This window comes from Miscanthus floridulus, chromosome 9, assembly GCF_019320115.1.
Source record: "Miscanthus floridulus cultivar M001 chromosome 9, ASM1932011v1, whole genome shotgun sequence".
NCBI classification, from domain to species: domain Eukaryota; kingdom Viridiplantae; phylum Streptophyta; class Magnoliopsida; order Poales; family Poaceae; genus Miscanthus; species Miscanthus floridulus.
The window spans coordinates 36,981,844-37,007,398 of NC_089588.1; the positions used below are offsets into that span (position 1 = coordinate 36,981,844).

Genomic DNA, 25,555 nt, shown 5'->3' on the forward strand with positions numbered 1-25,555 from the left:
TTGTGCCAGGCTCTTTGAGGAGTGGAAAGTAGAACTCAATATCGTAGAACCTGATGCTTTGTATCTTCTTTGAGCTATAATACTAAAAGTCATAGAACTGAATCACCTCTTTCTTTCTCTCAATATTACTACTCCTCATAGCACCATTGGCAGACACCAAACCTCCTCGACTGCTCCTCGTACCACCATTGGTAGACATCAAATTACCTCCTCGACTGGTCCTCGTACCACCAATTGTGGCACACATCAAATTACCTCCTCGACTGCTCCTCGTAAAACCAATTGTGGCACACATCGAACCTCCATGAGTGTGAGTGCCTGCACCCCCATGACTAGCTATAGATTTGATCTAGGAAGGTGTAAAGCAACTGGTCTGCTTTTTGGAGTGGAACTCAGTCATTTGCTATAGTTGTTGCTCAGTGAGCTCCTCCTCCCTGAGTTCCATTTTAGCACTCTCCTCGTGCTGCTGCTATCAGCGGGATGTTCGAGTCTGCCTACGAGAATTCCTGGACTCTAGGGCAAGCATAGCTTTGGTTGCTTCTTCCTCTGCCTCACGAATACTATTCACCTTCCTTTGCCTCATCTTGGGCTATGGTGGTGCGTGTGCCTCTACTTCTGGGACACTATGAGCCTTTCTTTGGCTCTTTCTAGGATATGGTGGTGCCTGTTCCTCTGCTTCTTAGAGAATGGTTGCCTGCCTCTAGCTCTTTCTACGATGTGGTAGTTCTACCCTCTTTGATTTAACTCGGGCCATCTGCAACAATCAGAAAAAGTTACACATGCGTTTCATCAAACACCATGAATTCATGAAGAAAAAAAGAGGAGATCATAGATGGCCTCACCGTGCTAAGGCGAGAAGGCGATCTCGACCAGCTTGCTTGCTAGAGGAGTGGCGCGCTGATAGATGGCGGTGTGGTAGATCACCATGGTACAGTAGATCCCTATAGCGTAGAAGGATTTGGTCAAGAGGTTTCGGTATGCGAGGGGGGGGGGGGGGGGGGGGGGGGGGGGGGGGGGGGGGGGGGGGGCAAAGGTAGCGCAGGGTGGGTGGCCCTAGAGGGGGCGAACGGTGATGGAAACGGCACACAAAAGAGGAAAAGATGGTACTGAATAGACAATGCCTTTAGTAGCACACTATTCCACGTGTCGCGTAATTGCATCACGGGCACAAAAATGCTGTCAAGAGTCACCGTCCACTGAAACTTGATGGATTAATATTGGTGATCCGACGGTTAATACACATTAGTGTATTACTCCTTATATATCATCACCATTCATCATATAAAATTTGGTCTCTGCTCACAAGACGCCAGACGGGGCGGCGATCTGCCCGTGCGTAAATTTGATTTTGGGCGAAAGTGAAATCCCCGCGCCCAGCAGTGCCGCCAACACGAACTGAAAATTAGATCTCTCTCTCTTTTGCCGTCGCGGAAAATTGTTTTGCCACGCCATTGATTTCAGACAATGGTATTTGCGGTCTTATGATGGCCACATAAAGCGCAAGGAGTCATCGCCTCCGCCTCCATCTTCATTCTCTAGCCGGACTAGCCGCACCATCTCTCCTCCTGCTCCAAAGCCTAGCCCTCTCTGCCACCCCAGTCTGAACCCAAGCTAGCCGCATCGGTACAGCAGCTTGACTCCCTCTCCACTCTCCAGCCGCACCCTCTCTCATACCTTTCTAAACCCTAGCCGAAGCCAGATCTAGGTCTGGATCTGATCCCCTTCATTGATAGCAGGTCCGCTAATGGTGGAAGGACCACCGTCAGCGGCAGTACACACTGGATCCGAACCCCCTACGTCGGCACCTGTCACGACCGAGCCCTAGCATCATCGTTGATGATCGTCACACCAGATCTGCTACCCCTTCATCGATGCCGGCCACACCACTTCCGTGACCAGGATGACAAGAGGGCGATGCTGACGATGCAGCATAGCTAGGAATAGGAAGGGGTGCCCAAATTCCTTTTATGATGCGTGCTATACTCTAGTGGTTGAACCTAGGACATGTAGATATATTGTGACAGGGTTACATGTTTCTTAGTTGATTGTAGTTCACATGTGCTTTATTCGAGTATAATAGCTTCCGTATAAGCTATAGTTCACATGTGCTTTATTCAAGTAATGCCTTCCATATAAGCTATAGTTTATGTGCCTAATTTGCACGCTCCTGCTCTGTTTTGTTAACATTCAGTACAAGGTTAATTCAATAAATGCCTTTGTGATCTACATGTTGACATCTAGAATATCTCCTTAAAGCAAGGGAACGTGTTCAAGGATATGGTGATACAGATACAGATTTTGAAGAGCAAGTACCCCTTGCAATTGAGGTGCTTGTTCTATCTTATCATGTTGGTATGGGAGGAGGTTGGTTATAGCAGTGCAATTCAATTATTTGCTATGTGGATAGCAAAACAATTTTTACATGCTTGCCACTTAAGTTTGTTTCTCTAATTTCACACTGTGGGTTGAACAAGCCGTAGAGAAGTCCCTGTCAGCAGGGAAAAAGGCAGCACTGATATGGGTCCTAGGGGATGGCAATCCAAGAGAGTGAAGCCAACTAGTCTAGCAGAGTTGCAGCATCTTGTAGTTCCAACTAGGTCCAAAAGTTAGCACGCACAAGGCGAACAAAGCCCTGTGAGGGACTGGTCATGTGAAGATGACCTTAGCCATGCCGAAGAGGAGACTCCACCTCCCCACCAGCAGAATGACCAAACTTGTGAAGGTTGGTACTACCTTAGACATGTCTATAAATCAAGCCACACTATTTGATATACATGTTACTTTTCTAACAATCTGAATGTATGAAAATTGTGTAGTACCATTACAGAGAAAAGTGAGGAAGTCGAGGCAAGCAACTAAGGGGATTGGGCTTCAAAAAACCACGCAATCAATGGGAACAAGGATGCCCATCTCGGTTGTCAAGGGGAACAGAAGGACACATGATCCATTGCAAGCTGCCAAGTTTGCCTCAGAGGCAAGTGTAGTAGTCAGGTCTCAAGTACCAATTTTCCCGCACTGGATACATTACAAGCAACGAATCGAACTTCTCAATGGATTTGTGGCCAAGCTATCTGTAAGTATGTATATCCTCTGTTGACATTTAATTTTGCCTTGACCAACATAGTAATGGATTTAATTTGTATTCACACTTCTGTAGTTGAGGCTGGCCATTGATGACAAAGATGAAGCAACAAAAGAAGCATGCACGAGTGTATTATAGTCTGTTGTACGGTAGACACGGTACAGGTTCAAGCGATCTTACTTCAATGGCGTCCCCGCTGATGAAATCAGAAAGACCTCTCCTATGTCTTGCATGAATGACACAGTGGTGTGCACTTGTCCACATGTGGTTAAGTTTTGAGAACAAGGTGTGTGTGTGTGTGACTTGTGCTGCAGTCTAACACAATTGTGGTTATAGGTAGTCTCGGAGCAGAACAAGCAAAACCGTGCAAAAGTCAAGTGCCACTAGGTTATAGGATCTCACTCCTATATTGCCCACTTGCAAGCATATGTAAGTGATGGTTGTGTTACTCATTTTATATCAAATACGCAATGCCTTTTGTGTCAACAGAAAGGCATGTGTAATTTTAACAGAAGGATAAAAACAGAAAGGACGCAGGACACGATCAAGAAGTGCTTGTTGAAGAGCATGATCGACCTCATAAAGATGTTCATGCAGTGGGAATCTTCAACAACTTCCATACCAGTAGCAACACAGGACTGAGCGATGCTGCAAGAGAAGTAGTGGTAAGTACCTTCATTTGCTTTCCTTGAAATCTGCTGAAGCCATTGGCATAAAAGAAGGAAAAGTAGGAGCCTAAAGTGGCACCATCATTTTGAAGTTGTAATATTACAACAGCTAATATGTTACCTATGCATTGTGCTTATGAATCTCTATCGGCAATAGGCTGAGGAAGACCTATGCATTACTTGTACTAAAATAATCTTTTGGTTCTGCAATTTAAGTCCTCTTCCTAATGTTTACTCCTTGGTTTTCGCAGGAAGCTATGGAAACTATATGAGCAGAACCTGTTGCTGATATTGCTTCCAAGGTCCTCTCCCAGGCCAGCTGGAACACCTTTTCTTTGAAGAATGTTGGTATCAAGACAAGCTACTCCAGACTTCGGGAATGGCTTGCTACTCATCAGGAAAGTTCAGTTGTCCTCGCCAAATAAGTGGATCAACCAAAGAGGAAGACAGAAAACACTGATAGGGAGTTTGAGAAGTTCAAGAAACAGCAACAGGAGGAGTACAATAAGCTCCGTGAGCATATCATGCTCTTAAGCGCTGGTAACTCTCAGTCTTGTTGATGCAGTGAACATGTGGTTGTTTGCTGTTTTGATGTGAAATTTTGGTGGCCTGATATGTGAACTCTGTCAGTGGTTTGTTACTGAGCTGAACTGTTGTTATTTGATTCAAGTTCAATATAATTATGCATGTAGTTATTTTGTGCAGCAGTGTAGATCTGAAATCATTTTCTCTGATGCAATGATTGGTGTGTACGTGGTAGATTCAGCACATGCACATTATTAAATAAGAATCTAACACGTGGACGAACTAGTGAATGACACGTGTAACAGCCACGACACGGCAGGTGGGCTAATACAAACAAAATACGTGGTACAAATTCATCCTACCACGTAGTCGAATCAGAAAAAGAAACGTGGGTTGCTCAGGGCGTGACATGTGGCCCAATAAAATACTGACATGCGGACATAGAGCATCGAGACACGTGGTCGAGTAAAAGAAAGACATACGGGTTATTGTGGTCATGCCATGTGAACCAATAAAAATATGACATTTAGTCCAATGAAGAAGTGACACGTGACCCAACCGCAATACAACCCGTGTGCCAATAGAAAACTGACATGTGAAAACAATCCAATTGTAATCACATTTATAACGATCGAAAGCCATCCAAGTGATATTTTACAAGTGATAAACACATCAAATTGTAAAACATGATGCTAGATATCTAACTCAACCAGTTTAATATAAAAACACTAACCTTTAAGAGTTAAGATATTTAATTATACCATCCATTATATTTAGGTAGGTTGTCGGAAAAATCAAAATAAATATTCCAATTTGAGTAAGGGTCCCACCGGGTGCTACTTTGCCTATGCCAGAAATACTAATGAAAATACTTGCTCCGTTAGTTCGTTTCTCTTAGCTTCTTTTAATCAAAATAATTCTCGGACTCTCTTCAATTAAACTGTAGCTGAGTCGTTGAGCTAAGCACCTAATCCCAATTTCTTCCTCTCTCCATAAATTACGTTGTACCACAAATTGGAGTATGCCACAAATGAGTGTCATGGGGGCCAATTCAACATAGGGGAGCGGGTCTAGTGGATAGCTAGCAAGCGATTCTGCATGCTGGCGTTGACTAGGTTGCGATTTCCATCAACAGGGCCTTAATGGAAAGTAATTGGGCATGATGTTTGTGAGCTCAAATTACATGATGGTAGTGGGGTTTCCTAGCCCAGGTCCACCCCTTCTCCTAGTATGTGTTTTCAAATTAAGTCTTTACAATTCAGGAAACAACCATGCTACATGAGTGCTTAGGCATACTCCCTCCCTCCTATAATGCTTGACATTTTATACTCTCTCACAGAGACCAATGTAGAAGGAAAAAGACTAAAATACCACGCGGTCGATGGCAAGGATATAACTGTGCACCTAAGACGTGTGTATCCATCAACCAATCTAAATGTAGAAGGACGTTGGAAAGAATAATAAAGAGCAGGAAAGGTTTCCTAATGCAAATGTGCAAGAGAGAAAGAATATATAAAAGTGGTTAGATAATTTAGAAATAGTACATGGTTCCTCATGTAAAATTATATTATATATTTTAGACTCGAGATTTTTGAAATTATTGGATGAACCCAACAAATATGCTTCTAACTTTTTTTAGCCACTTGGAAAACTCATCTGTTGGAAACTTGCGTTCTGAACAGGTTAAGGGAGTAAAGAGAGTAGAGTTGATGATAAGATTTGCAAATGAGTGAGAGGGGAGAGCGTGTAGGTCTTCATCTCAGAGACGAAGACCTCTACACTAAGAACACCTAGAGATGAAGACCTCCACGTCAAGAAGACCCAGAGATAAAGACCTCCACGCTAAGAAGACCCGGAGGCGAAGGCTCCCGCATCAAGAAGGCCATAGAGACAAATACCTGCACACCGAGAAGATACCGGAGGCAAAGGCCTTGGAGACAAAGAACTGTGCATCGATAAGGTCCTAGAGATGAAGGCCTGAGTGCTGAGCAAAGCAGATGAACCAAGTTACAGAAGCAGCAGCAGGAGCCAAAGGCCAAAGATGAAGACATCCAGAAGATCAAGGCACTTGGAGCTAAAAGCCTCACGAATTAGAACATGTATAGGTTAGAGTCGTGCGCATGCTCTTTTCTCCATGCCCTTTTTTCCCATAGGGTTTTTTTGGGATGGAGTTTTTAGCAAGGCACGCACGTACAGGTTGCGAAGGACGATCCTCACAACCAAGATTTGAGTTGTATTGTGCCACTTCTTGTATGAACATCTACTAGCACTAGTAGAGAGCCTAGCTGTAGTCCCGGTTCTCAACCTCCTTTATTCTCGGTTTTGGAACCGGGACTATGCAATCGGGACTAAAGGTCTTGAATTTTAGTCTCGGTTCCTCCAACCGGGAGTAGAGGTGTTTATTGGGTAAAAAAAGTTGCAGCTATGGAGATTCGAACCTACGACCTCCCACTTCAGTTCTTGCACGTGTGTCCATCTCACCTACCACCACACATCTAACTTAGATAAGATACGCTTTCCTTTTAAATTCAGTTTGGAGACACCTTTAGTCCGGGTTTGAGTCATAAACCGGGACTAACGGTACCTTTAGTCCAGGTTCGTGTCTCAAACCAGGACTAAAAGTCACACTTTTAGTCTGGGTTCATGTCTCAAACCGGTACTAAAGATTCTCGCACTGACGTGCCTCTGACACACCTCGATAACCGTTACAACCGGGACTAAAGGGTAGAATTAGTCCCAGTTTGTATTACAAACCGAGACTAAAGGCCCGGTCCTCTCTTTAGCCACGATTGTAATTTTTAAACCGGGACTAAATACTTTTTGGCCATGGGATGAAAGGTCGTTTCTCTACTAGTGTAGGTTATATAGTACTAACCATAACCTAGTAGCTAAGGGGCCACTGTTGGGGGAGCCCATATGGAATATGTGTCAACTCCCCCTTAAAAGGCCCAATAGGATTTTAGTGTAGTTGCTTATGAAATTCTCCCCCACCAAGGGGTCAAATGTAAATGGTCGTTGCCTATATAATGCCAAGAGCATGAGGGCAAGGTGGCTCTCTCTCTCCCATTCTAACTTTGAAAACCCTAGTGTGTTCCCTCCATGGGCCTTCGCCCTAGGACCTTTGTCCAGGGACCTCCGCATGAGACCCTCGTGCCCCCCACATGAAACCTTCACCGAGCGGCCTTTTCCAGCTAGCCTCCACCAAGAAGCCCTCTACCCTCAACACCGGTCGGGACCCTTGTCCCAATATCATCAATTTACCAAATGTTTTTTTAGATACTCTAATAAGAGAAAGATGCATTGGAAAGTGAGAATGACAATTATTTAGGGACAAATTTGAATCCTAAATCGTCAACTATTTTGGAACGGAGGGAGTAATTATTATGACTTGATCGGACCTGCGGTTGAACCGATAAAAGACCAAACTGAAGATTATACCAGCTTGGTTCACTTAAAGGTTAAAAGGCCATCTATAAATTGAATGGCTAAATACAAAAAAAATGAACCTTTTTTATTACTAGTAAACTAGACGATTCTGTAGGAACCAAAGTGAAACTAAAAACATATTCGAGAACACAAACATACATAGATGACAGATAGCACGTGGGAGTGGTAGGGTGGCAAAATAGTGGGTGTGATCGCGGGTGCAGCAATGCATGAAAGCTAACACGTGTCACAATTTGTATGGGTTGTGCTAAATATGAACTCCTTTTTACTAGATGGGACAAAGGGAAATAAATACTTATAGAGGAGCAAGATACAGATACTTTTTAGCCGTTGTCATGTTGTTGAGATAGACGAGGGATATATCAAAACCATGGAGGCCGATCTACTCGTGCTCCCCCGACACACTGCAAGCAGCCAGTGGACCATCACGACATCAGCAACTAGAGAAAAAATTGCGATGGAAAAGAGAAGGAGCCAGAGAACGTAGAGCCGCGCGCAGCCTGCTGGCGCCACCGGGGGAGAAACCGAGAAGGTGGAAAAGAGAAGGCTAACCTGGATTGTAGCCGTCCCCCGCATAGAGATGTCTACTGGAGTCGCAGAGATGTCCAAGGCGCAGCCGTCCCGCTCGTGCCACCGCTGGGTGGGTGGAGAAATCGAGGACGTGGCGCCGCTGCCGTCCACGCCGCGTGGTGTTGGGATGAAGGCGCACGCCTGTCGCCGCTGCGTCCCGTGGCCCGTGCGAAGAGAAGCGTTGGAGCTGGTGCTGGCCTCGCCGAGAGAAAACGGCACGCGTTTGAGGCAGTAGAAATAGTGCACGAGAGAAATGATTGGGCGAGGGAGACACGAGGCGTGGGTTCAAGGCAATAAATAGCGTATAGTGGGTTGGTAGCGGATTGACGTTGAGGCAGCAGATTACGGATAGCGATATTGCGGATGATAAGTCCAATAGCGGCACTTGATAATCTCACATAATTTTAAATACATATATCATAAATAATGAGTATAAATAGACATTTAATTGCACTCAAAGAACTGATGTCTCACATTTAAATTAATAAAACAAACATGGTGTTCCACGCATTAAATTATCACATTAAGAGTTTGTAAAGAAATATATTATTTGTTTCCACGCTATTGCGGCCTGCTACGTGCAATTGCAGCTCGTAATATCGCTTGCTATTCAAAATTACGGCCGCAAAGTTACATGCTGCAAAGTTTAGAACGCTACCTCATAGGGGTAGCAGCAATGGGACGCTACCGCTATTGCGGCCGCTACCACCGCTATTTATTACCTTGCGTGGGTTTGGACGTTTGGTTGAATCCCGTTTCATTCTCCCCTGCTGATTCTGTAGGGCCCCCACTGCATCGGTCAGAGAGCCCGGCAGTGGCAGGCATTTTGCTACTGCAAGAAAACTAGAGGGAGGAGACATAATCACTTTATAGTACCAACAGAAAAATAGATTTGTCTGCTTTACCCAACAAATTAGTACTAATAAGCTTGCTCTCTACGGAAAAGAATACTAGATTTCAAAGTATTAACGTTGAAATGTATATAATTAACTTGAGCGTAAATAATCTGAGACTTAACAGGTGATGTCCAAGTGCTTTATCAGTCAATACTAAACCCTAAACAAATAGATTTCTAGAGGTGTCTTAAGTCAAACTTTTTAAATTTTGACCGAATTTCTAGAAAACCCAACCAAGATTTATGACATTAAATTAATATCATTAGATATATCATAAAATATATTTTTATAATATGCTTATTTTATATTATAGATGTTGTTACTCTTTCCTATAAAATTAGTCAAACTTAAGATAGTTTGACTTTCAAGGATACTATGAATTGATTTATTTATTAGGAACCGAGGGAGTATGGTCCTTGATCTCAAAGGATTAGTGTTGCTCATTATTACTCCCTCGTCTTTGAACAATTAAATTCTAGTTGTTTTAAGTCAAACCTATTAAGTTTTATTAAATCTGTAGAATAGAACGCTAAGGTTTATGACACTAAATTAGTATTATTTTCTTTTTAAATTCGATCAAAATTAAATTCTTTTTTGACTTAAGGCAATTTTAGAATATTGATATATCTAAAGATGGACGGAGTACAAAAATAGCTACACACTTTTATCTTGGAGAATGAGAGCATATCCAAGAGTCTTTCTAAATCTCACTCTCTAAATCATCATTTGGAAAGTCATTTGCATAAAATCACTTTGTATATCTTTTCACTCTCCAACGGTTTTCTATATCTCATTCGCACTCTAGAGAGCCATTCTCGCATTCTATTTTTTGCTAACGAAAAATCTAGAATAGAAGATGGTTTTATTTGGATGACCATTTAGAGAAGCTGATGTAGGGTAGTTTTCCACCAAAATATCTGTTCATAGCATGTAGGAAGGATATGAAGATGCTCTGAAATTGAGATTCATGCCATACCACCTTTTCTCATTGTTTCTCAACAAAATACCGATTTATAATGTTGTATAATTCTGGTATCTACGTATACTTCATCCAAAAAGAATGTAAATCTCGCTGCCCAAAAAGTCAAAAATTCTTAATTTTGACCAAATATGTATATAAATATTAATGTTTATGATGTGTATTAAGTATAATTAGATTAATCATGAAATATATTATCATAATAAACCTTTTGGGATCTAAATGTAGATAATAATAACTTCAATAAACTTAGCTAAACTTAATATTCTTTGACTCCTCATAGAGTGAGATTTACATGTTTCTGGGATGAAGGGAGTAAAATATAGAAAGTTTGATTTTTCTAATAAAAATATATATTGTTTTCGGGAGGGACGTGAGTCCATACTAGTGTCCCTAGATTTTGCATTCATATCCCTTGAAAATCTACATAATCCCCTAAAATATCAAGAATTGACTATATAACCCCTCAACTATGAAACCTAATATTATAACCCATAAAGTATTTAATAATGTTTAAATGGCCCCTCCAATGGTCTTATAGGGTCATTTGGACATTGTATTCTACCATATTGGCCTAAGCAACAATGTTTACACGCAAGCCCTATTCGGGGAGGTATCCCCGTTACCGCTCTTCCCCTAACCCTCAACCCGATGCTGGCTCAACTGACCTGCCCTCGTCCTGGGTACCACCCCCGCAACGAGGGTGTCCTTGATTAGAATACTTCATCTGTGTGTTCAGGTGGCACATTCAAAGGTCAGTCATGCTAGAGGAGCGAGGCGAGGAGGTTGCAGGACGGTTACAGCGGGCGGACCCTCACCGGGAAGGCGCGAAGGTCTGGCGCCTACCGTGGGAGGGGACCATCCTGACAGCAGTGATGGCCCCATCAAGGCGATTGGGCCCGGGAGTGGTTGGCTAAGGAAAGGAGATTATCGCAGTACCCTTGGTCGTTGTATAACGTTCACCCCATGGGTCTAACCCTAATGTAATTACATCGCGTCCCCAGGAATGGTCTGTAAAAACCCAGGGCGCACGTGTATGAGGGGGATTTTGGATTTTTCCTAGTCAAATTAATGAGTATTTAATCCATATTTTCTTATCGCCCCTTTTACCCTCGCTACTTATCTCGTCCCTCTCCCACTGGGAAACCCTCGGCCCCTCCCCGTGCTCCTCAGCGAGGGCGAGTGGCTAGGGGTGATCCCACAGTTGGCGCCGTCCGTGGGGACCCCAGTCTGCCACTTCTCAAGAACAATGGCAACAACAAGAAGAAACACCCAAAGGGACCCGCCCCCGCCGCGAGGGTCAGATCCGACGACGGGAACCTCTACAAGCGGAGCCAGCTAGGCTCTGATACTCCAACCCACTGCTCAACCGACGAGAACACAGCTCGAGTCAGATGGGGCCATGGCAGCCGAGGCCGAAGCCAACCCCCAACCCGAACCATCCAGGGCAGAAGAAACCGGCCACGTACTGGAAGATGACGATGAAGGTGCAGAGGCGAGAGGCCTCGAGGCCCTAAACCAGATGCATGAGGAGCTCCAGGAGAAAAGACGTCGAGTCAAAGCCCACTAGAGGCAGGCACTCCTACAAGTGATAAGGAAGAAGGTAGACGAAGCCAGGGAACAACTCAGGCAAATGGATGAGTACCTAGCTTCGATCGAAGTTAACCCAAATTATCTACCTGAATAGTACGACTTACCACCTCCGCTCCACCCAAATCCACCTTTGCTCCATCCAAACTCACCCCCACCACCACCACCACCTCGTTTTCACCAGATCTACCCAGAATACATTCCTCCAGCCATAGAACAACACCACAGAAACCAACCTCCGCCAATGCCATACGACCCGAAATCCCCATTGACCCAAATACTCCAAACCAAAAACTAGACGCCCGAGTATAAACCACAGAACCTACCAAGGTATGACGAAAGCATAGACCCTCGCCAATTTGTAATGAGCTACGAAGCGGCAGTGGGTGCAGCAGGTGAGGATGAGTATACCATGGCGAAGTCCTTCTTAATTATAGCAAGGGACATTGCTCAAAGCTGGTACAACAACCTCCTGGCAGGCTCGATAGATTCCTAGGGGAGCCTTCGTGAAAAACTGTGCAACAACTTCAAAGGTATCAGCCCTTCGGCAACCAATCCCATGGAATTATTAACCTGCACTCAAGCCGAGAGAGAACCCCTTCGAGACTTCTGGCGAAGATTCGTCTAGCTCAGAGCGAGGACACCAAACATAACAGATGATGCAGTGATCCTAGCAGCAGTCAACGGAGTAAGACCAGGGCCGTGCTCCTCAAGGCTCGCAAGAAAGCCACTGAAAACCATTGCAAAACTGCATGAGGTCATGGAAAAGTACATCAGATCCAACGTTGTCTTCCGTTCAAAGATCGAAGCCCTAAAACCTCAAACGTGCCCACCTCCGAGGCCACCACAGCGCAACCAATACCCCCGCAATGAACCAATCAATGTGAATACCATAGAGGCCACGCCTCCGCTACAAGAAAAGACCCCCTATAGATACGTTTACGTTACTACGCTATTGTAGGCGTATCAACATCTGTGGTGATTCCGTAGTTTGATACAGTTCTTGACACGTTTAAAAAAAATATCTATGTCTTGAGTGGCTCCTCTAACAGATACTGTTGTTAACACGTTTAAACAAAACGTATCTAAGTTCTATTCGTAGACATGATTGCTGAAACATTTAAGAAAAGCATCAAGTGTTACGTGATGCACTTTTGGATATGTTTTATTTAACATGACTCACGAAATAAGAGTGGCTTATAAATTATTCAAAATCCAAAAGAATCAAATATAGGTGGCTTATAGATTATTGAAAAAAATCTGAAATAAATGAACTATGAATGGCTTAGAATTATTAAAAATCCAAATGAAATATGAGTGGCTTACAAAATAAATATTAAAAAAAATTGTGTAAGTTTTGAACTCAAGATCCCATGAAACAAAACTAACCACTTTACCAGATAACCACATACGTATCTTTGTTTGTACACCATTTATTATATCCTTGTTAAGGTATATATGCACTAAGGTCCTGTTTGGTTACTGCAGTCCCTCCTAAAATTCCTGTCACATCGAATATTTGGACACATGCATGGAGTATTAAATATACACTAATTACGAAACTAATTACACAACTTGCGACTAATTTGCGAGACAAATCTTTTAAGTCTAATTAGCCCATGATTTGACAACTGGTGCTACAGTAAACATGCGCTAATGACATATTAATTAGGCTTAAAAAATCGTCTCGCAAATTAGTCTCCATCTATGTAATTGGTTTTATAATTAATCTATATTTAATATTCCTTATTAGTATCTAAATATTTGATGTGACATAAATTTTAGAAGCGACTAAAGAACCAAACACCCCAGTAAAATAAATTACTCAAATCAAATCCCTATCTCTGTTCTGTTCCTTCTCCCGTTGCCCACATCGGCTTGGATCTGCTGCACACGGCGGCACGGCGCTGCTCGCCGGACTGCTGCTGTGGTGCCGTTCTGTTCCAGCGACAAAAGATCCGCAGACCATGACCTACTCTCGGGCTGGGTTCCGCCACTGCAGTCCTGCTCCAAGGGTTCGACACAATCGCAGGGGGCAGGGGCGCCGCCACTGCACCCCAGCTCGACGGCTGCGGCTGCTCGCAGGGGCCGTAGACACGCCGCTCTCCGGTCGTCCGACGCAGCAGGCACCTGCATAGTTGTCGACCTCGAAGTCCCTGACGCCCGGCCGCTGCGTCCCCAGGTCATCTGAACACCCTCCGCCTGCAGCTCCGTCAGGCACTCTGTTCCTCGGCGGCTAATTGCAGTCACAAGGTTCCATAAATCTACCATCCATGCAGTAGCAAATAATTCCTGACATATGTGCTAGTTGGTCCTGTTTAGATTGCTTACCATTCTCATGTTTAAATACAAAGTTTATTGCATAAGGCATGTCATGCATATAAGGGCATTAGGTTCAAATCTTCATTGCCAGTTGTGCTAGAATTTTTGTAAAATGCCAAAGTATAGACATATGTGACTAGCGATTGAGATAAATTCATTTGAACTACAATATGACATACTAACTAAATACTGATTTTGTTCTCTATTGCAGATCATCCTAATGGAATGGATCGAAGTTGGATGAGTAAACCAAGACGGGACCCTACTTACAAAGATGGCGTCGACCAATTCTTGTCTTTTGCTTTCCATGACCTTCCACCTGATAGCAAGATATCATGTCCTTGCAACAATTGTGAAAACAGAGTAACCCAAAATCGTGAAGCAGTTGAGACACACCTAAATTGTGATGGTATACTTCAGGGTTATACAATATGGAATCACCATGGAGAGGAGTATGACCCACCATCATTTGCATTTGCTCATTTGCCAGATAACAATGAGAATCTGCCTACTCCGGGTGTCCTAAGGACTGCAACAGTCGATGGACATGGAAGATTGGATGACATGCAAGGAATGCTACAAGCTGTATTTGCTATGCCAGCAAACTATGAATGTCTATCAAGCATGTCTGAAGCCAAACTAGGTGATGGTCAGTCTGATTGTGGAAATATGGAACATAATGTACCTGAGGATGTCAATCATGTACAAAATGATACTGCTAGAAAACAACAAGATATGCTTCTTGAAGGATGCACACACAAGGTTGTACCCTAGCTGTGAAACATTTAGTAAGTTGTCATTTTTAGTCAACATATATCACCTAAAGTGCTTACATGGTTGGACACAAGAGTCTGTTACAAATCTACTTGGTGTACTATCTGATGCATTTCCACCTGAGGCAAATCTAACAAAGACATTATGAGGTAAAAAAGATTATTTGTGGTTTAGGTCTTAACTATGTGAAAATCCATGCTTGCCCTAAAGATTGCATGCTTTTTCGAGGTGATAGAGCTAAACAAGAGTATTGTCATGTGTGTCAAAGCTCTCATTGGAAAGATGATGAGAAAAGTGGTTCTTTGGCTAACCACAAAAGGAAAAGGAAGCCAGCAAAAGTATTGCGCTATTTTCCATTGATACCAAGGATCCAAAGGTTATTTGCCACTAACAAACTTCAAATGACATGCGATGGCATGATGAGGGCCGTACAAAGGACGAAAAACTGCGACATCCAGCTGATGGTAAAGCTTGGGAAGATTTTAATGATAGAAACCCCGATTTTGCAGCAGATGCTCGCAATGTACGCCTTGGTCTTGCAAGTGATGGATTTAACCCTTTTTAGAACTGTAGTGCGAAACACAGTACTTGGCCTGTGATGCTCATTCCTTATAACTTACCACCTTGGATTTGCATGAATCCAACATCTTGTATTTTGTCAATGATCATTCCTGGACCAAGTTCTCCAGGGAATGATATTGATGTATATTTGGAACTATTGATCGATGAGCTCCTAGAGTTGTGGGAGTGCAAACAAAAGACGCTTGTACACGGAAAGAATTTCCTCTCCGAGCTGCACTATTGTGGACTTTAAATGATTTTCCTACTTTGGCCTACTTATATGGTTGGAGCACAGGTGGTAAATATGCATGTCCTTCTTGTGGTGTATCAACAAAATCATTTTCCCTAAATAAAAGTAAGAAGATGTGCTATATGGGTCATCGTCGATGGTTGCCACATGATCACAAATATCGAAAGGAAAAGACCAAATTTGATGGTTCCAGAGAGACTGAACTTGCACCTGAAACAATGAGTGGCACTTCTGTTCTAAAACTGGTAGAAGGCAGAGAGTTTGTGTTAGGGAAGAAGGTCTGCATTGCAAAGAGTAAAGGCAAAAAGAAACAGAAAAACACCAAAAGACAAGATGGAAACCATCAGCAATGCAAGCGTAAAAGAGGAGAAAGCACGAAGAAATCGAAGGATGGTAAGAAAGAGAAGAAACCAGAAGATTGGGTGAAAAAGAGGTCAGTATTTTTCAAGCTACCATATTGAGAAAAGAATAAATTACGACACAATCTAGATGTCATGCACATAGAGAAAATTGTATCTGAGAATTTAATTGCGACTTTATTGAATATGTATCCTAAAACAAAGGATGGCCTTGATGCACGCCTAGATCTAGTGGAACTTGGATATTGGCAAGAACTTCATCCAGTGGAAGATGATGAAGGAAATCAAACTATACCTGATGCACCTTTTACAATGTCCGGAGAACAAAAGGAGATTCTTTGTTCAGTAATCCAGAACATTAGAACCCCTGATGGCTATGCATCTAACCTTTCTAGGTGTGTCAACATGAAGGACTGCAAGCTGAGTGGACTGAAAAGTCATGATAATCATGTTTTGCTACATGACATTCTTCCCGTGGCTCTTCGATCTTGTTACCCAAGCAAAGATGTCATGAAAATAATTACTGAATTATCTAATTTCTTCAAAAAATTGTGCTCCAAGGTGTTAGATGTGTTTGAGCTTGACAAGCTTCAAGACAGTATCGTGATGACACTTTGTAACATGGAGAGAACTTTTGTTCCGTCATTTTTTACTATAAGTGTGCCTTTGTTGGTGCACTTGGTAGAAGAAGCAAAACTTGGTGGTCCTGTGCACTACCGGTAGATGTACCCACTAGAGAGGTATTTCTTCATCTTTTGATTGTTCATTCTTCAATTATATTGAGAACTAATGTGTGCTCTTAATTGCATTTAGATATTTTGTTCGGCTAAAGGCACTTGTGAAGAATAGAGCTCACCCAGAAGGTTCAATTGCTGAAGGATATCGAAATGAAGAATGCATGACCTTCTGTTCGAGATTCATTGAAGGAACTACATGATTTACTAGACCATCCCGAAACCCTGAAGTTTCAGACAAGATAAAAGACATGTACCTATTTGATAGTGCAGGGGAATCAATTGGAAAAGCTAGCATTGTTGCCCAATGTAGCAATCAGCTTCTTGTTCAAGCACATCGATACATCTTGCGCCACTGTGATGAACTTGAAATTTTTAGCAGGTGTGCACTATAGCTATCTCTTGTTTATTTTATTTTTCATGAACTGATTACATGACACTATACGGTTGATTCTATTATTGTAGAATTTTTTTGGATGAGGAGAAAAGCAGACTTAGTCCCTCAACTAGCTTAACACCTTTTATGGTAGAGAAGTTGATTAATGAACGCTTTCATGACTGGTTGGAACAGAAGGTACAGCAGAAAATGATGTTTATACCATAAGTTCAATAGGATGGATGTAATTATTTCCTTATGTACAGGTTCTACTTGATGATGGACCGGGGATCACTAAAAAGGTCAGAGCACTAGCTGAAAAACTGAGCAAATGTGGTCTACGATACAATGGTTATATTATTAATGGTTTCAGATTCCACACCATGAGTCGTGAGGTTGCACGCTTGACGCAAAATAGTGGTGTAGTCAACATTGCAGATGATGGTGTTAATTATTATGTTAGATTATCAGATATAGTAGAATTGTCATACAGAGACTTCAAGGTAGTGTTTTTCAAATGTGACTGGTATTATGTCCATCATCGTGCTGGTTTACGAAAAGATGAATTTGGATTCACTCTTGTGAACTTTTGTCGAAGAATACACACTGGAGAAAAATTAGAGCATGAGCCTTTTGTCTTCTCTTCACAAGTGCAGCAAGTCTTTTATGTTGAAGACCCAAAAGCTAAAGGATGGAATGTAGTGGTGAGTGTTACACCACGAGATCTTTTCGACATGGGTACTGAAGTATCAGCAAATGAAGTAGATGAGGGACATGGTGCAGTCATGTACTGGCGTTCCAGATCATTTTGTTCAGACCTTCGTCAATGTTTTGGTTTCATTTGTTGTGAACAGTGTCTGTCTGCATCACATGAATTGGGTGCACTATTTTTCTTAGTTACACTATGCTTTATTTTTTTCCTTTTTATTGTTTACCTTTTTAGTTCAACTCTGGAATGTATCACTGATGTGATCGAAGTGGAAGGTAGCAATAAAAGGCACGTTATTTGTTAAATGAATATACTTATTTTTCTGTGTGCTTGTATCTAGATGATTGACGCTACTGAACTATGAATTCCTCAACTCTCTGAAAGACTCCCAGATTCTATAGATGGGCAATGGGCCAGCACGGCATGGCACGGCACGGACCCATGCCAGGCACGGCCCCGCAGGGCCCGGCGTGCCACCGGGCTGTGCCGCCCTGGGCTTCGTGCCTGGCCGACGGCCCAAGCACGGCCTGTTGGGCCCTTTTCCGTGCCGGGCTGGCCCAGAAAGCACGACCTTTTTAGCAGGCCAGGCCGGCCCGAGGCCCACCAAATGAGAACAAAGAGGAGGGGAAGGCGAGGCCTGGAGGTGGCAGCGGCCGCCGGTGAGCTCGCCCCTGGAGGACGCGGTGAAGTAGCTAGCGGAGGAGGGGAGGGCACGCCGGCTCCGTGGAGAACGCTGAGTAGCTGGCGGTTCCACCGTGGTCGGGCCGGATACGTGGAGGACGCACTGGCTCTCCTTTTGCTTGGTGGAGGGCGGTGCGCTCAAAGCTCAAGGGTCGGGGCTGGGGCGACGGTGCTCTAGATCTCCGGACCGCGCCTCCACGTCGCCGCTTCGCGCGACCCCGCCTCCACACCACAAAAGAGCGGCTGGAGCCTCACGGCTCGCTCAAGGGATGGGGCGTCATGACCCAGTGGGAGAAAGGAGGGAAGAGCCGACTGCGGAAGCGAATAGAGAGAGATAAAGAGAGAGAGAGAGACTGAGAGAGGGTCGGGAGGAGAGGGAAAGCGCTATTGCTACCTCTCGTGGGCATGTGGCTCGCGACTTCGCGAGTGGAGATTGTGCGGCGTGGATTGGGCGGCAGAGGGTAGGGTTAGCCGTTAGTGTGCATAGGAAGGAGGCTAGTGATATACTAGTGGCCTTGGTGGGCTGTTAGAAGGCCGAGGCTAGGGTGGTCACCGGGCCGCCACCGGGCCTGTCACTAAAATGCGGGTCGTGCCGTGCCAGCCCCGCGTGCCTGGGTTGCGTGCCAGGCACGGCCTGGGCCCGCACAATACCGAGGCAGGCCGTGCTTGGGCCGGGCTAAAACTACAGGCCGGCGGGGAGAGCTCACTTGGGTGTTCAGATGTGGGACGAGCGCTCATCTGGATCTGACTTCCTCGAGCCGAAGCTCTCCTCCCGAGTAGCTGACGCCTCCAACCCTGATTCCTTCATAGGTAGACAACTAAAATTTACACATGAGAATACTAATATGCCCTAATATAGTGGATGCCATCGGAGCTTCTTAACCTTCATTTTAAAGTAATTGTATACTTTAACTTTTATTTTGGCACTTTGACTAGGAATATTTATTTAAATATTTTGTTAAGTAAAATGAGATGTATTGTTGGATCTTTTATCAAAATACTTTTGACGTATCATATATTTGTCCAATTTGTTGCATTAAAACCAATGGTGTATAGTTTCTTTTACTATTATAATCGTTGTAAAAATAATAAAATACTCACATCCTTCCAAAATAAATGTGTCGTCATATGAAATGGGGTTCAGCGTCTTAAATGTCATCTATTTTTTTATCTACTAATCTTTCTCCACTTTTCATTTGTTATTTTCTCCTAGTAAATGTTAGGCGGGAAATAACCACGGCAAAAAAAAAAAAAAGCTCTCTTTCTCCCCAGCAAACGTTCCGCGGCACAATATTCGGCGGCAAAATAAAATACTCCCGTCCTCTCAGATAACTCCACGCAGATCTCAAATGGAAAGCGGTAAATAAATCACGAAACCTCAGATAACTCCCGTTTATCATCTGCTAGGCATCTGGCATCTCACGCCGCCCAGCCGCCTCACCCTCATCCCCACGTCTCCCCACTTTGGCAGTTCGTAGCGGCGTCCTGTGCAGTGAAGGTACGGTCCTCATTTGTGCCATTAGCTGTTCTCTTTCCGTCCTCAGCTAATTTCTGTTTTCAATCTCCATTTTGAATCTCAGCCTAAAAGGTTCTCGATCCTTCTCTGGTCTTTCTCTCGGTAAGTACTCCCGCTCTTGCATCTTCTTCCCCAGTACCCCACAAGTATGATTGGTTTTGGGGCAAAACAACCATGGGGCATGATTTGATCTCACGTGCTAGTTGCTATGGGGGAATTGTTTCTCATCTTATGGAAATTTGTATGAATGATTTTGTTAAATTTGCCTCCATTTGTTATGCACACAAGGTTCAGACTACTCAGGTTCAATTTGTTTAGAAGCAGTTACTCTGTTCCTTCCATACGTTCCAGTCTTTATAGTTATGAACTGGACTCACCTTTGATCAAATGTAGTTACCACTGTGCCCTAGATCATATTTGTCCACCATGATTTTATATTGGTGCCCTAAAAACAGATTGATAATACGGCAGTATCTTCAACCATGGGTATGACCTGTGGCTTAACCCTGAACCTGCATCAGAAAGTTGTCCGGCTTATTTGTTTAATGTTTTCACAAGAAAATGCTGCACTAAATTAATTTCAACTATTCTTCATCCACTTCTGATTTTTAACGTTTCTCTTTACCAAAGAACTCATGGCGAGAGGGCCTCGGCGACTACGAAACTTGAACCTTGACGATCAGAATGCAGAACCTGTGCAGGGTGGTAATATTGACAATGGGCAGGACACTGAGGACAATTTAGAGGGTCCACAAGAGATTGAAAACGTTTTACCTGGATTACCTCAACGACGTAAAAGCCCAATTAGGATAAGATGTAAGTTTGTTTTTCCCCCACACATCTGCATATGTATAATATGTCAAAAATCAATATAACATTATTTTTCATTACAACCAGGGCTAAATGGAGAAGTACGTCTGATTCTAGGGGATTTCAGAGTTACAGATTTGTTACAGTCACGTGGAGGAAAGGTGATTGTGGAGACCGATGAAAATGGTGTGCCAAATGGTAGATCAAGCTTCCATTCTTGGTCAGTATCTTGGAACCCTAGCAAGGAAACCAAAGTTTGCACCATTGCACATTGAAAGATGGGACAGTAAACTCTATCAAGGTTATAAGAACATAATTAGAGATGTTGAGGTAAACTTTTGTTGACAATGTGATTTTTCCACATAGCTACTTACAATTGCGGGATTAGTACAAGTATGGTCTGTTCATGGTTTGGTGATAGTTTGAGCATGTTCCATTTGTTATTTTGTTGCAGGATTGAAGACAATCATTGTTCTCATTGTTGGGAGTCTGATGGACACTTAGCAAGGTAACTATAATGTCAGGTGACTCATAAAAATGCTAAAATCAGATATCCAACTAATAATATTAATGGTATGATACCATGCCAAGGATATCTTAGTGAATTGAAATTATGTAATTTTCTGTCTCCAGATGCTGACTTTGTATGATTTAGCCATACTATTGCAAAGTTACATTGTTTTGCTCCGCAGCTACCTCACCAATGAATATTGTAGGATGGTCATGTTAGATAGGTGTGTCCTTGTGACACCTTTTTTATGTTCCAGTTTTGCATTGTCGGTTCTCCAATTTCCATTGAGCTGATGTCCTGTCCATTCTACATTGCAATTTTGGATCCACGGTTCTCCAACTTATATAGGTTCAGCAGGATGCAGCCATTATACAAACTACATTTGCCGCTGCGAGGCTCTAGGTAAATGGTTTGATGTTTGTCAGTTTGGGGGTGTACTTATCACCTCTTGTGTTTTCCCAGCCTAGACATATAAATCTTGCACTGTCTTCTATTCATGGTTAGAACTCTACATCCATTGATCCTGTGAAGGCCAGCTAGCTAACGCCAGGTGTGGCCTTGTGATCTTGAAAGGTTTTTTTGTCCTGTTTCTGCTTTTTTTCTGATGGGCAAAACTCTGTTTTCTGCAGCTGTCAACATGGTGGCCATTTGGGTTCAGCAATCCATTCCTTACACTGCACTGTTACACAGGCTTGTTCATATGTGTAGTCTACTGTACAGGGCTCCATCTACACAGCTTTTCCCCAGTGTAAACGAAATGTGGGGTTGTATATTTATTCTACATGTAAAAGAAATGTAAAGTTGGCTATCATAGCATCTTTGCCGCACTTAGCCAATATTCCTTCCACTAATCAGTTTTGAAGTACAGATGCTGTTTAACTACGTTTCCCTCCCCGCTATAATCCAAGCGTGTTGTGTTTGTGGTTTCTGTTATAATCCTAGCGTGTTGTGTTGTGTAAATATTGCTATATTTCTTCCACTAATCTGGCATGCACTCTCCTGTATTCCTTTTCATGTCAATATGAGTGCTGACCCAAGTTCTGCGTGAACCTTTGCTATAACATTGTGTATATTGATGTTCGAAAAAGATATTGCCAAGTACTGTTACCCAGCATCGCTGTCAAACATCGAACACTTTTGAGTGATGTAAAATTCGTGCAATATACGCACAAACAAAACGGTGACCAGGAACTCGCACCCGGCGACGAGGGCCACCCTGGTGACAGCCGGCTCGGCGATGACCCACCGCTTAAGCGCGCCGTCGCCGAACGCGCGCGACACCACGAGGCTGCCCTGCACCCGCCACTGCGGCTCACGTAGCCACCCTCCCGCTCGATGCGCTCCCGCTCCTCCTCCCGGGCGCAGGTGTGGTCCGCCGTCAGCGCCGTCGCGGCTCAGCACGGCGCGGCAGTCGCCGACGTGCGCGACGTAGAGGTGGGAGGTGGCCGCCCTTCACCACCGCCGTTGTGGCGCATGCACCGCCGCTTTCACCCTGCGTTCATTCAATGCAAGGAGCAAATATGACGTCAGTTTGACATATTAGACTAAAAAAAATGGTATTCGTCTGCCAACGAATGGCAAAACTTCTGGGATGCAACCAAGTTTTGAGATTGATTTCTACTCATAAAGCAATAATAAATTGATTTAACGTCAGTTTCAAACAAATTGTACACTAAACGACGGTGGCTGAAAATTGAAGCTTCAAATTAAACGCCCCTATACAAACCTCTTTTGGAGAAAGTTCACAAATTATTAACGATAATGGTGTGGGTAGGGCGTCCGTTTTGTCTGGACGTGTGTTGGTGGGTCTCGACGCCCGAACAGCCCAATAGACAACACTGACATTCGAACGGAAATAAAAATAAAAAATCGCCGCTCTCACCTTATTCCCTAATCGCCGTTGTTTCCCCATCCATTCTCAAACCAACTCTCCGCGCCCACATTGCCGCGGCTTGCTCCACCGCAACCGCGCTGCCGTGCCCGAGCGCCATCGCCTGCTTTCCTATCTCCCCACCGCCACTCACTACTCGCCGCCGAGTTCTTCGAGCCGATGTGGCGTGGTCCACGACGACTGCTCCGGCGCGGCGTTCTTCACCACGCCCAGCCGCTTGCCTACCACCATCCTTTCTCTCCACTACACTCGAGTGCCGCTTGCTAGCTACTGCAGTTCCCTACTAGGTAGGCCATGGCTACTAGTGGTGCCATGTGTTTGTTTCATGTGTGTTTCAGAAAGTTGTTTCCAAGTGTTTTTATCTATATGTTGCATATGTTGCAGTAGCTATATAAGTATGTTGCAAGTATATGTTTCCAGAGTTTCAGTTGTTTCATACGTATGTTTCATGCATTTCATCTGTATGTTTCATGTGTTTCATCTTGATGTTGCAAAATGATCTGATGTTGCATATGTTGTAACGGCTACACACATATGTTTCAAGTGTATTTTTCACATGTTTCATCTGTTTAGATGTATGTTGCAAATGTTTCAGCTGTTTCATACGCATGTTTCATGGGTTTCATCTAGATGTTGCAATGACTCTATAAGTATGTTTCAATAGTATACTGCATATGTTGCAGATGAGATGAGGCGTTAGGACAGGGGATGGGGCGCGGCCGAGACAGAGTGCAGCGGAGGACGGGGGCGCGATGGGGATTGTGCCGCGGCGTGGTGGGGGAAGGAGCATGATGGGCTTGATGCTGGGGGCACAACCGGGTGGGGATTGAGTCACGGATGGTTGGACGCGGTCACTGGCGTGGGATCGGCCGCGGGCGGGCAGATGTGATTCACTGGCGTGGGGTCTGATGCGAGCACGGGGGGGGGGGGGGGGGGGGGCGTCCGATGCGAAGCGGCTGCATACGTCGGAGCTGCGTCCAGACGTGTGCTTGGGGCCGGATGTCCGAGAGCTAGCCCTACCGAATTATTAAGGGGAAGATTAACGCGCGACGGGTCGTGCGATCCGACCCTGTCGTCTACCTTGCACCCGGCCTCCTCCCCCCGCTCCTTCCTCCCTCCCGGTGCCACTCCTCCTCTGCCCCCTCCCTCACCATCGAGTCCTCGACCCCACCCACCTCGTCGTCCTCGCCCCGTCACCAACCACCATCGCGTCGCAGCTCTATGGTTCGCTGGAGCTCCGGCAGGCTAGGGTCGCGGTGGCGAAGCCTAGCGCCCACGACGGCCACCTTCTTTCCCTCCCTCTCTTGCCGGACCTCTGCCTTTGCCATGCTAGCCGGCGACGCCGAGTTCCGAGCTCCGGTTACCCTAACGTCGCCATCTTCTTCGTCTCCGGCGCGGACAGATCCAAGACAAGGAGGAGGAGGCCTACCTCGCCGCCGCCACCGCCGCCTTCGCCGCCAGAGGGGAGGGAGGGAGGAGCTCGCTGCAGGTGCGGGGTCGCTGGGGAGTGCAGGGTGGCCGGGAGTGCGGGGAGCGGGCGCGGGGTCGCGTGGTCGCTCTCCAGCATGACCGTCGGGTGTTAGACTTTGCGAATTATTAAACCATGCCTTAGTACAGTAGCTACAACAAATTAATTAAATGCAAGCTTCAAACTAAATCATCTTTTAAAAAAAAAACTTTTTGACGTGTTCAACGTGGGAGGGACGTACATATGCGTAGTAGACCCGGTAAACAAAACGAACGTGCCTATTAGTAGTGTCACCCTGGCAGTACGCTGTACGCACCTGATGTAACACACCGTAGAATGCCTGCAGGACTATTAAAGGCTTAGTGATTAATATCAAAAACCAAAGTCCAAAACATGCTAGGTTGGTTTGTGTTGGGCGTACTTACATCTTAGATTTTGTTTGGATGTCCATGTATTACCTCGATCTATATGTATTGAGATAGGTTGGTGTGGATTTAGTTTAAATTTCACACCAACCCACACAACACACATGGGTTGGCGTCCATACATGGACATCCAAAGAAGCCCTCTCTTACTAGGTCAAAACACATCCAAACTACAGTAGTTAGATAAGTATTCAGTTAACCATAATGGCATAACCTTTATATATACTCCCTCCATCTTAAATCATAAGTTATTTTAATTTTTTTTAGAGTCAAAGCATCTCATGTTTGACCAAATTTGTATAATAAAAAATAACTGTTGTGATACCAAATAAGTAACATTAGATTTTTCATTAATTATATTTTCATAGTATACTTACTGATTTGATGTCATAATTTTTTATAATTCTCTAT

At 44.2% G+C, this 25,555-nt stretch overlaps 2 long non-coding RNA genes and 1 pseudogene across 2 annotated transcripts; all 3 read left to right on the plus strand.

Annotated features, from left to right (window-relative positions):
• Nucleotides 1-13,637: 13,637 nt before the first annotated feature.
• Nucleotides 13,638-18,124, plus strand: LOC136481746 (uncharacterized; annotated as a pseudogene).
• A 1,824-nt stretch (nt 18,125-19,948) lies between these two features.
• On the plus strand, nt 19,949-20,804 carry LOC136484411 (uncharacterized). The gene is made up of 3 exons (XR_010765934.1): nt 19,949-20,021; nt 20,104-20,141; nt 20,670-20,804. It is a non-coding gene; the product is annotated as an uncharacterized lncRNA (long non-coding RNA).
• Nucleotides 20,805-21,210: 406 nt separating this feature from the next.
• On the plus strand, nt 21,211-22,385 carry LOC136481747 (uncharacterized). Its single transcript, XR_010764836.1, has 3 exons — nt 21,211-21,357; nt 21,709-21,762; nt 21,990-22,385. It is a non-coding gene; the product is annotated as an uncharacterized lncRNA (long non-coding RNA).
• Nucleotides 22,386-25,555: the final 3,170 nt, after the last annotated feature.